Below are 13,162 nucleotides of genomic sequence, written 5' to 3' on the forward strand. Positions count from 1 at the left end.
TAGAGTTTCCATGTTTCGATAGGTCGTTTCGATCGTTTCGAGAGAGACCATGACTGCCGCGCCTCTATCTCATGACACACTGACGATTAACGCACAACTAAAGCTGGAATTGAATCATGTGGGCTACCAAGCATAACAAACTTCACAGCTGATTTTAAGGGCACTCTAACACAATGATTACTACAAAAATGTTAAATGCGGGCTCAATCGCAGGCGATCGTAGCCTGCACCACGGCCCAGTATAAACAGCAGAAAGAAAAACTAAAACGAGGAAGAGAGTAGTTTACCGAGCGATGGGCCCATAAGAGAAAAAACAACAACACACAGCGCTTGTAATGCATAATATTTGGCGTGTTTCTCAAACTTTTGCGCTCCTTCTTACTCTGCGTATGAAGCAGCCGAGCCCTCTGTCATCGCAACGCTTCCCGAAATGTTTACATACAAATAAGGTTTATAGTTACTCGCAATATAGGGTCATCGCTGCGGCACTTGCCGGTATTGAAGCTTGGTCGCACTTTTTTCTTTGAAGGTTTGTACTAAAGCTCCGTGTTCAGCGAAAATTACGCCCACGGTAGCAGAGCACCACCGAAGAGCCGGCGTTGGTAAATTTGCCAGCGATGTCAAACTCCACATGTTAAAATGATTCCAGTGCACAAAATAGCGCGCAAAGGCACCCAGAACATCATTTGCAAGTCCTAAAAGCAGACAGCAAGCTCCAATGATCAAGAAGTTGTAATTGTTAGAGCGGTAGCGATAACCTGTAGACTGCGAAACATAAAGTCCCAACCTTATAAATGCGGGTCATGACATAAAATGCACAAATGTTTCGAAGAAATCCAGTTCTCGGCGTGTATCCAATGCAAACATTGGATCTGTCAGTTTTTCAAAAATGGGACTTGTTCAAACAGGAAACCAAAAACTTAGCAATTGAAGCCTCTGCAAGAATCGCGTTCCTAAAGAGACACCACCTTCGTGAGCTTGGGCGCACTCTAACTGAGCTACATGAGCTAGAGAGGGTTAGCCCGGGTGCCTATGTTGAAGAAATTAATAACGTAAAGGCAGAGCTTCAACAAATTGCGACGGAAAGATACAAGGGGGCCCTAATAAGATCTAGGACTCGAAGGTTTCTTGACGAGCAACCTTCACGTCGGGCCCTCAGTGATGAAAGAGAGAATGCTCTTACGAAGGAAATATTGGAAATTCAGTATGGTGGTTGCACATATAGTGATGCTCCTAGTATTCTTGATGCTTTCTATGATTATTATCGAAAGCTGTTCGGCAGTTGTAAAGATCCAAATCAGGGTTTCGATTATAATTACTTACTTGAGAACTTTCCTCGACTAGACGACGAGAAATGTGCTGTAGTAGAGGGACCCATCACTTTGGAAGAAATTAAATCAGCCATTTCAGACCTTCAGAACCAGAAATCTCCTGGCCCAGATGGTATTACTAGCGAATTTTATAAAACATTTTCGCCTTGCCTAATGCCTGTTTTGATGGAAGTATTCCAAGCATCTTATGATGTGGGTTTCCTGCCTCCCACTTTCTATTCAGGCCACACAATATTAATACCCAAAAGCAAAGATACTAATCGGTTGAAAACTGTTGAAGGATATCGTCCAATTTCCCTCTGTAATGTTGATTACAAAATTTTTGCCAAGGTCCTTTGTTCTCGTTTGCACCTGGTTATCATGGACTTGATAGGTTCGCATCAGGTGTGTGGTATCAGAGGGCGCAGTATTCAAACACACATCCATATTGCACGTTCAGTAATCGAGACAGTATCAGATGAGACAGGCCAAGTAGCTCTGATTCAAATTGACCTGGCGAAGGCGTTTGATAAAGTTCGGCACAATTTCTTGTTCGCGGTCTTGGAGAATGCAAACATTGGTGACGTTTTGCTCAAAGGCATAAGGCTGTGCTATATGAACTCGTATACAAGACTAATTGTTAATCAGGAGCTAACGAAACCAATACCACTGGAATCATCTGTTCGTCAAGGATGGCCACTGTCTCCACTGTTGTTTGGCTTATATCTGGAACCCCTCTGTCTCAGTGTAATTAACAGTGCAGCCATCCATGGTTTCTCTCTGGCTCAATGTGAAGTTAAGATTTTAGCTTACGCGGACGATATCGCCCTCTTTTGTTCTGACGAAAAGAGTGTACTTGAACACTTGGCTGAACAGTTCTGCGATGTATCAGGCGCGGCCCTTAATTTCGATAAATCCAAAGGTTTTTGGTTGGGACACTGGGGCACTAGACCAAGCCAGTTTGAAGGCATATGCTGGGACTGTAGTCCTCTTCAGTACCTAGGGGTTCCGCTGCACCAAGTTCGTAACAGCGCAGCCTACTGGGATTCACAAATCGTGCCTATGCGGCGACAAACGCAGGCTTGGATGGGTAGGGAACTCTCAGTGTTTGCTAGGGCACAGGTCTATAACATATTTTTGTTTGCAAAGCTTGCGTATGTCCTTCAAGTCCTGCATTGTGCGAGGAGCAAAGTACAAGTTATACACAGAATATTTGCAACATTTGTGTGGCGCTCTCAATGGGAGCCCATGCGGCGTGACAACTTGTTTCTTCCCTTAGAGTCTGGTGGAGTTTGCCTTGTTCACTTGTTTGTGCATCAACTTGTCTCCCGTTTTTTTCTTTTTCAAATCGGCAAACCATCCGTTTCTTGTAACTGTGCTCATAAGGCGCCTTAGTCCACATTTGCCTTACTTATTCGCACCAACTGGGCAGGCTCGTGAGGGGCATTTATGGATACTCCTTAAGGAGGTTGCTGACACTTTCAATTTTCTCACTGTGCGTTTCTCTGTAGATTACCTGTATAGCCTCTCGAGAAAGCAGATGACCCAGGCTCTCACTGAGTCTGTTCCCTACACCGTTGTATCGGCAGCCTTATCTGGGGTTTTAGGACACCACTGTTCTAAAGCGTGTTAGCCAAATGTGCATTCAGGCAGCTGCAAAAACCTTCATTTTCAAATTACATACAGCGACGTTGCCTGTCAAGACATTTCTTCACAATAAGGAGATGTTTGTGCCCTGGTCGGTAAATTGTCGTCTCTGTAACGTGCCTGAGACAATTGAGCATTGCTTTATTCTGTGCCGTGATGCTATGTGTTTTTGGGACATACTACAAAGAACTCTTAAAAAGGACATTGAAATTACGCCTTATACAATTAGATTTTTGCCTCCTGACAAAAACTCTGTCGTGCCTTACGATCTATTTGTGTTGATGGGACTGTTCAGCCTTTGGAAAAGCCGCATGATCGACAGGCATGCAGAGCCACCAAGATCGTCGAAATCCGTGTTTCGGGAGCAGTGTGCTTTGGTGAGAAGTGTATATGCTGCACGTGAAGAACCTCCAAACTGGAGGCCGTATCTAGACGCATGTGTATGTCTCCCAGACTTTTGATGTTCTAATGATTGTGCATTGTCGGGCTGAGGATATGACGGGCTCGTATTAAGCAGCCCGGTAACTTTAGACATGGACATGTTTAAGTAAGTGGAGTTGTTCCTTTTTACGGAAGTTTTTCCATGCAATAAAGAAAAAAAAATTCACGGCGTGGCCAAGTGGTTAGCGTGCTGAGCTACGGGTTAGTATGTGCCTAGGGACTGAGTTCGAAGCGCGTTTGGTGCTGTCATTTTTTTTTTCTTTATTTTACTCAGTTTTTAGGTTTTTTTTTATGGACCTAACTTGTTTCGTTACTTTTTACTATTTAATTTCTATCCCACGCCTTTTTTTCTCCGGGCGAACAGTGCCGCCAGTGCAAAGCGTCAGTATGCCGCGTTCCAGTGCGCCCAGTTTCCAGCGTCATACTGGGACCATAATCAGGTATGGCGCTGGGGCGCTGGGACCAGTGGCACTGGTTTTTGCAATAGGGACGACCGGTAGCTGGAGGACGTAATTACTTTGTACTGTACCTAATCAATATGCATGATATATTAGAGGCAGGAATTTGGGGATTGATAAATGGTAAATAAGCGAGCAAAGACTACATGCACGCAGCCCTTGATGGCGGAGCTTAAGTGTACTCACAGCTGTTGTTCACAAAGTAGACTAGTCATTGTCATAGGTACATCATTACAAAGTTTAATTAATTTTGAAATTCTTTCAAAATATAGTAGAGTGCAAGCAGTAAACGAACCAAGAAGGCAGGCGCCATGAAGCATCGCCTTGTACTAAGCTTGTACGGAAGCTTACACTAACTGGACTCTGGCATTTCAAACTCTACCTATGTCTACATTCCTCTCATGACTAACTTGGGCAACGATATGAGATAGACTCTAAACCATGTGGGGCTATCTTGATATGGAATGGTGTGCATTGTTGTATGTTCTGAAGCTGCACATGGAATATGCGTAATCTCCCTCGTGGAGGGATCCGTTTAATTTAAACCACCGACGTTGCACAGAACCAGGGTATATTTGCTTTTTGTTCCCATAAAAATTCTCTAGCACTGCAAGAATTTGACCGATGATCTTGGGGTCAGCTAGCAGCCGAACGCCAAAGCTACAGAGCCACCGCTGCGGCTACATGTGCTTCCCCTAGAGAAAAATCCCATATCGCGACAAACGGGATTGAACCGCTCCTGTATTATCCCGTATAAATTTCATTCCGGTGTGACCAGTCCTGTACGAAGCTTACTCGGGTTTATTTCGGACAGGTCATGTCCGGCATGAGTTTGAATCCGGACGGTACGGTCCGGTATAGAGTTAATACAGGGCGGACCATTTCCATTATGCATCTCATACATGACATCCCAGTCCGGTATGGATATGAAATGGCGGACCAGTCCTGTATTGACCTCATACACAAGACAGGCCACGTCAGGTTTAACAGAAACCGGACAAACCCGATATGAATGAAACTGACACGGGACAGAGTATTTTCGCTTCTCAACACAATTCGGGCGGATCGTGAAGCTCAACCAGGATGACCACGTCGGAACATGTCTTTGTGCTAAATAAACATGAAACCATACATATTATACGTTACAACTTTTCTGTATATGTGGAGTACGCGTTTTTTCTCAAATACCTAGAAGATAAGAAGATGGGTGCGCTAGCAAGTACACAAACGCATCGCGTTTTGCTTTTGCGTGTGCAACAGTCGCTACAGCTTGTACAAACTTGCGGTGCATCTTCATATCTGCGACTGAAGATCTGCCACCTTCAACGCGAAAGTGCAAGCAAGAACGTAGTGTTTCGTTAGCGAGGATGAAATACGCTCGAGAATAAATGAAACATATCGCTGACAATCGAAATATGCACAGGTCAGCCGGACATTGGGAGTCGCTTCCTCGAGTGTTTACGTACGCAAAACACTTGGTCAGAAGTAAGTTCATTGATGTAGCGGCTCCGCTGGCAGCAGGTGAAGCTAAAACAAGTAGTATTACAAGAGTTGGTGCACCGCATATATCTATATGTAGCAAAATTGCGCGCGTTCGAAGACGATGACAAAACACATAAGCACTAGTAAATTGTGACATCCCGAGGTTTGTCTGCAAGAAAGCGATACATTGTAAAGATGCGGGACACGGATAACCCTGCGTGATAGCCCGGAAAAAGATTCAGCGTGTTTGAATGGCGATCGTTCAATTACAACCACAAATTCTACAGGCTACAAAAATACACAAACTACGAAAGAGCAGCGTAGACTACATAAGCAGAAATATAACCGCTGCCTCCGTATGCTTCCGTGGTGTAGGGGTTAAAGTGCGTGCTTGCTGACCGAGAATACCGAAGTCTAAAAAACGCGCAAATTTTTTTCTTTTCCATTTTTCTGTCTTTTTATTCTTTTTTTTTCGTTTTCAAATATTATTGTATTATTCTGTAGCTCTGCATGATTTCTGCAGCCTGGCGTCCAGTTTTTCTTGTGAAACAAAGGCCGCGGACTATACAGGAATTTTTGAAATGAGAGCTCCGCGCGGTTTAATTTCGGTTAAGCCTGTATCAATTAACCAGAAACCGGACGAACGTGTCATTTCCGGAACTGATACCGGGCAGAGTTTTTCCACTTCTGAACAGAAGCCGGGCCGATCGATGAAACGCAACCAGAATGACCATGCCAGACACGCCAGCGCACTAAATAAGCATGATACCAAACATATAGAACTATTCTCTATACGAAGACACGCATTGTTTCACAAATACCTCGAAAATACGAAGCCGTTGAAGTGTGCACTAGGAAGCATGTACGTTCGTCGCGTTGCTTTTGGGCGTGCAACAGTCACTGCAGCTCGTACGATCTTGCGGTGCGTCTTCATATCTGCGACTGAAGATCTGCCACCTTCAACACGAAAGTGGAAGCACGAACGTATCGTTTCGCTAGCAATGACAAAAAACTGCTCGATATAAAATAAACAAACATCGCTGACCATCGAAAGACGCGCAGATAGCCGCGCACCGGGCGACGCGTTCTCGAATGTTTACGTATTGAGACCGCTCATTGGAAGTGTATTCATTGACGTCGCGGCTCCACTCGTAGCACGTCAAGCTGAAACGCCCTGTATTAAAAGTATTTAGTGCACCGGATATCTCTGTATGTAGGAAAACTTACAAGCGTTCGTAGACGATGAAAAACACATCAGCACTAGTAAATTATATCTTGAGGTTTGCCTGCAACAAAGCGACGCATTATAAAAATACGAGACATTTGTAAACCATCGTGATAGCCTGGAAAAAGATTCAGCGTGTTTAAAGGGCGATCAGTGAATTACGGCCATCAACCCTACAGCGAAAAAAATATACGAAGTACGAAAAAGGAAAATTAGCTACACATACTGAATAACAACCATTGTAACTCTAAGCCACTGTATACAGAGTAGTGAAGAAGACGAAGACGCTGTTCAAAGCGGTTGCGTTTCGCGATGTTCTCAACTCAAAGGCTTCAATCGGCCTCTGGACGAGGTACTGCTCAGGCTAATGCTAGCAGCAATGAATACCGGATTGTTTTGCCCCGTCTCCCAACAGGTAAGCTGGTCGCTGACTCCGTTTTCTTGCATGCGGACCTTGCCCGACGCCCGTACCGGGCACAAGACTTCAGAGACTCCCGTCAGAATGTTGTGGACCTCAAGGAAATTAGTTCAATTGGCCAATTTCAAATGTCTCATGTATGGATGGTCACCTGCAAGTCTGCACAATCGAAAGAGAAATTGGTGGCTTGCGGTGATCTTGTCGTTAAGAGCCGCCGTTGTGTCGTTGTGGACCCAGAACCAAAACGTGGTGAAATTGAATCTTCTGTGGCTTCCCGAACGCTTGGAAGATGCCTTCTTACGTGAGGCACTACAGGCGTACGGGAAGGTGACTTCCATTTCGACGGAAAATTTTAAAGTGGCGGATATGGAAGATTTGAGAACGCTGAACCGGGATGATGTTGTGTCTCTCGCTGAAGGAGTCGGCGTTGGCGACGTCCCGCATGCACTGACTATTTGTGGTATACAGAGCCTTGTTTTAATACCAGGGAGGCCACCGCTCTGCCTCCGATGCACCCGTGTTGACCACATCCGTAGGCACTGCCGTACTCCGCATTGTGACGACTGCCGACGGTTCGGTCACATTGTAGAAGAGTGCATCGTTACCTATGCGTACAAGTTGCGGCATTGTGTGCGGCCACCGGAAGACGTCATACAAGAGCATATTATGGACGCCACAGAAGTGCTTGACGCGGCTGGTGTCCTCTCAGTTGCTACTGTGGACACGGCTACCACAGCTAATACAACGGTTGTTCCTCAAGGTGACTCCAAGGAAAGTAAGACGCTGCTTCGATATGAGACGCCGAATCCGGCACATGATAAGGAGCCTGCCACCTGTTCTAATGCTGCCAAAGATACCGCCCCGGTTACTCCAGCCACGGAGGTCAACGCCGAGGAAGAGCTTGAAGGTCAGCCCACTCTACCTGCAGCTGAGGCCGTCCCTCTTGTTGAAGAGCATCTTCATCAGCGCAAGAGAAAATGCGCATCTGACGCGAGTGAAAATGATGATCTGGTAAGCGTGAAGCATCGCCGCCGCCGGCGCACGTCAAAACACAAGGGGAAGTGCCAACGTTCGCGTTCCCGCAGTCGTGGTGGAGGTCCGGAGGCGACGTCGCCGTCTCCGGAGAGACAAATGCAAGCCTAGTTAGTCCTTGTGTGGTCACCATGGCGACCTCTGAGGAGCTAGTGTTTGCAACGCTGAATGTGCGTGTGTGTTGTGTATCTTCTCTTGTGTTTGTGTTTGTTGCGCCACATTTCTGAATACGATGCAGCACCAACTTGCCCCTCAAGCCGTTATTTTGGAACGTGGGAGGCTTTAGGTCTCATCAGAAGCAGGTGCAACTTCGTCGACTTTTCAGCAGCAGGCGGCTTGATTTTGTCGCCGTCCAGGAAACGAAGATTGAGTGAGCAGGACACAGAGAGGGCACTAGGACCCTTTTTGTCTGATTACAATGTTATTGTGACGCATGCTATTGGTTTTTCGGCGGGTAGCTTCCTATTTCTGCGAAGGGCTCTCCCTTATTCTGGGTTATCTTACTATACTGACTCTGATGGGCGGCTAATGAGTTGTGATTTTTTGCTCCACGGGAAGCCATGAAGACTTATCAACATTTATGCTTTTAATAGTGCAGCTGAGCGTGTTGATACGTTTGAAGCCTTGACTAACCTCCTAGATTGTGATAAGAATGTTGTGCTAATGGGAGACTAATTGTGTATGTTGCATGAATTATCGTGCTGGGCCTAGTGTACACAGATACAGAAGTGGCGAAGTGTTGTCGCGTGTTATAGATGATTCAGGACTCATTGATACAGGGGCCTCATGTCATGCAACTACACTATTCACGCATATCCAGGGGAGGTCCCACGCGCGCCTAGACAAGATTTCTGTTTCTTCCACGCTGATTTCCCGTGATTTGTTGTGTGAAACTGTAGCGGTTTCGTTTTCAGATCATTGTGTGGTGGTTTCTCGGCTCGGGAGAACTTACTGTTCAAAATTTAGGCCGCAATGGGAGCTTTAGAAGCTAAATTCTTCACTTGTAAATGATCAGGCGTTTGCCTTTCGGATACGCTCCCAGCTACAAGTGTGTTTGACAGGTGCCATGCCAATATTTGCTGCATGGGAGCTGTTTAAACAGGAGGTGCGGATATATCTATTGAAATTGCGTCTGTTAGGTCATTTTACAGGAAATTACAAGAGAGGACATTGCATAAGAGTTTGTATTACCTCTATGAATTAGAATGTGAGGCACCTGGAGTATATTTAGACGAAATTGCTAGGGTAAAGTGTGACTTACAAAAACAGGACGCTGCAAGATACATGGGGCGCCCGAGTTCCATCTCGTACAAATCGTGCATTGCACCCTGAAACCCCTACGCGACAAGCTCTATTTGATGAGCACCGTAATGCTACGGCCAAATTGATACCGGGAATGATGTCCAATGGCACCCTAGTAAAGAAAACGTGTGACAAATCTCTGTGTTTGTGAGCTATTACACGACACTGTTCAGTGACGCTTCTGGTACTTCTAATTCGGATCTACTAGCTAACTTTAAAGCTCTTATAACGCCTTTATCAGATGAAGACTGTGCTCTTATCAATGGCCCTTTCACGTTGGAAGAAATAGAGCACGCACTTGACCAATTACCCCTCTCCAAAACATTTGGCCCTGATGGCATATCGTGCGGGTTTTACAAAACTTTTCAACTTTTGCTTAGCCCTATCTTGCTGCAGATCTTCGCTTTAGGTTTCGATGTGGGGTTCCTTCCTCAGTCCTTTACTAGGAAACACACAGTCTTAATTCCAAAGAGTACGGATAAAGAAAAATTGCTCTCAGTCGATGGCTATAGGCCAATCACGTTGGCAAATGCGGACTACAAAATTTTTGCAAAAGTTCTATCGAATCGTTTACAGTATGCCATGACGGTTCTCATTGGCCCTCATCAGACGTGTGGCTTGAGTGGACACTCCATACAAAAAACATGCATATTGCACGTACAATTATCGAATATTACTTTGGCTTTTATGAGCAGCTTGCTCTACTCCAGATTGACCTTGCGAAGGCATTTGATCGTGTCGGCATTCGTTTCTATTTTCTCTTCTCGAGCGTGCAAATGATGAATCAACTGTACTGAAAGGGGTGCAACTTTGTTACGACAACTGTTCCACTCGCTTGATTGTTAACGGTGATCTCTCAAAGCCTGTGCCAATTCGATCGTCCGTGAAGCAGGGTTAACCTATGTCACTGCTGCTCTTTGCCCTCTACCTAGAACCACTTTGTTTGAGTGTACTGCAACACCACAGTATCCATGGTTATGTTGCCTTCAGTAACAAAGTGAAAGGGCTTGCGTACGCCGACGATTTGGCGTTTTTCTGCACAGACAAACCCAGCATTGACAAAATTATAACCATCATTGAGCTGTTTGGGATTGTATCTGGCGCTCAAATGAATAAGTCTAAGAGTTCGGATCTATGGTTCGGTTCATGGGGAGCAATGCCGACTTATTATGCTGGAATTGAATGGTGTCGTGTTCCCCCTAAATACCTTCGATTCCCCTTCATGCATTCAAGTTTAGTGGACGTTACCGGAAAGAGCGGGTCACGGCACTCAAAAGCTATGCTCAGACTTTTGTTCCGCACCGCCTATCAATTTTAGTCGAGCACAGGCATGTAACATGTTTCTGGCTACAAAACTTTGTTCTTTTACAGGTACTCCATTGCGCGAGGAATTACATCCACAGGTTTCACAGAACGTTTGCGACGCTCATATGGTCGTCCAGTTTTGAGCCTATGAGGCGCGATAACTTATTCAGGCCTGTTTGTGCTGGCGGACTAGGTTTGACACATCTCTATATCAGACAGTTAGAAGCTCGTTGCTTCTTTTTCCGTAATAGCTCCCATCCAATTACCAGAGCATCCCTGCACACTAATCTAGTGAACCTTCTTCCAAACTTAGTGGTCTCTTGGTTTGGTTTTATGTGGTTTCATGAAAGAAATTTACGATTCAGTGCGTTTTCTGGCGGTTTGCTTTTCTTATGAGTACTTATTCTCTGTTTCACGGAAAAATATAAGCCATAATTTCATATCTATGTTGTTCCCGCCTCCCTTAAATCGTTCACTCAATTCCAATAATATGGAGCATGATGTGTTAAAAAGGGTGCGCAAAATGCTGATCTCGCCTTCTACTGAAACATTTTTCTTTAAACTTCATACCAAGGTTTTGCCTTTTAAAGTGTGGCTTCAGAAAAAAATATTTTCGTTTCTTCTGTTAATTGCCGGTTATGTGATACACCTAAAACCATCGAACACTGGTTTATTGCCTGCAAAGATGCAATATTATTTTGGGACGTTCTGTAAAGAACATTGAAGAAAGGCTTTATTTTGAATTGCCACCATGTGCGTTATTTGATAACCACCGAACATGACCACGAATCCTTTGACATGAACTTCCTCCATGGACTGCACAGCCCATGGAAAACTCGTATGTTGGACCGGAATGCTGAACCTCTAATCTCCCCCGCTACTCATTTTGGTCAGATGGTACACCAGCTTAGAGACACTTACGAAGATAGTGACCATCAACCTGACTGGCTGCCATTTTTGATGTGTTGTCTTTACTTGCCACCGTTTTAGTGAAGTTGTGCTAAGTCGTATTTTAGTTGAGTGGTGTTGTGTTGTATGTTCCAATTGGACGTTTCGCCCACAGGCTGATTACTCTGTAAATAATGTTTATAACTCTACGCTGAATTTAAAAGCATGTAATAAACACCATGCTGAAAAAAAAAAGAGTAGTGGTTAAGGTGCCCGTCTAAAGACCATGAAGGCCGAGGTTCGATTCCATAATTGGTAATAAAAGTTTTTTATTTTATTTATTATTTTCTATGTAGTCGTATTATTTTGTATTGTTTCATGCTTTTTCCACCCTGGCGACGCGTTTCTTTCCGGAAGCGAGGGCCGTCAACCATACAGGCCATTCCGCGCTGTTTCATTCCGGACTTTCCAAGGCAGTACAGGAATTTCCTGAAACAGCCAACAATCCTGTATCCCAGATTCTGTACAGTAAACCTGTATGCGATTTCCTGTACAAAAGTTATAAAGATTTTTCAGTAGGGTCCTGTTTAGACGGTTGGGATTACTTGGCACGAGTTCTCGTATTATGTCACACCAGCCGGACCATGATGATTAGTTTGTGCGTGTGACAACGCTCAAATGCCCCCTGATCTTCCCAAAGACCCTTTTCCTTTTTACAGGGTGGCACGAGTCATAACTTCCCGCAAAATTACTGCCCCAGTCAAGGAGAGCAAAAGGCTATGATGGAAGTTTGTTAGCTTGTTGGCATATCATATTATGTTCGTAAATCATTATAGTTAGTAAACTGGGGCCGAAATATGTGGGAGGAACATATAAACTGGGTTAAACCCCTTTACTGGATTGCTCGTGTCCCTCCCACCTAGTCATGTCCCTGTTGGCAAGGTACAGTTTTTCTAACAAAAGGAAGACGATTGCTTGAAACGTAGTCCTTAAGGGCTAAAATTTTTATAAAAGAGCAAAATATATAGTGTCATATTCGTAGCAATGAGAGCTGGTGCGTCAAAATTGTTGCAAACAGACCGCGCCTACTCAGTGGTAAAAAAGGGGGATTTTGTGTAAAACTGCGAAACAAGGCAGTAAAGCGTGCAATGCCCACTGTATGCAGACATTGAAGAAAACAATGAGTAAACACTGGCACAACGGGGCCACAAATCGGCGAAAACATAACTCGGTGGTGCATATTATTTTACACGGGTGATAAGAGGACGTTTCCGGTAACAAAAAACTAAATTGATGGCCCCTACGGTTTCCACGTGTGAATGTACGTAATAGTTTTTTGAACACTCAGAAGGGTAAAAAGGCAGGACATCTATGAAGTCTCTTAAGTGGTGCATGTGAGAAATGGCACAACAATTAAGGCGAAAGCCTTTAATGACTCATCACTGTCGTCAGCAAAAGTGTCACGCTTTAGCGGTTGCTGTGGTACTTAAAAAATAACTAATAAACTTTGTCTCCTACCGGGGAATCGAATCTCCATCCCTTGGATCGCCTGCCCAGCGTGTTACCACAACGCTCTTCATAATTACCCTTGTCTGCAGTGAGAATTAAGCTTCGATTGAGGAGGTATGATCTGGATCTAAATTTCATTAGAATA

General features: G+C 44.7%; 1 pseudogene; it reads left to right on the forward strand.

The window, feature by feature from the left end:
• The first annotated feature begins 5,773 nt into the window (after nucleotides 1–5,773).
• LOC146177720 (uncharacterized) lies at nucleotides 5,774–11,480 on the forward strand (annotated as a pseudogene).
• The last annotated feature ends 1,682 nt before the right edge of the window (nucleotides 11,481–13,162 follow it).

Source organism: Amblyomma maculatum, chromosome 10, assembly GCF_055883805.1.
Source record: "Amblyomma maculatum isolate TAMU_Amacu chromosome 10, ASM5588380v1, whole genome shotgun sequence".
Taxonomy (NCBI): domain Eukaryota; kingdom Metazoa; phylum Arthropoda; class Arachnida; order Ixodida; family Ixodidae; genus Amblyomma; species Amblyomma maculatum.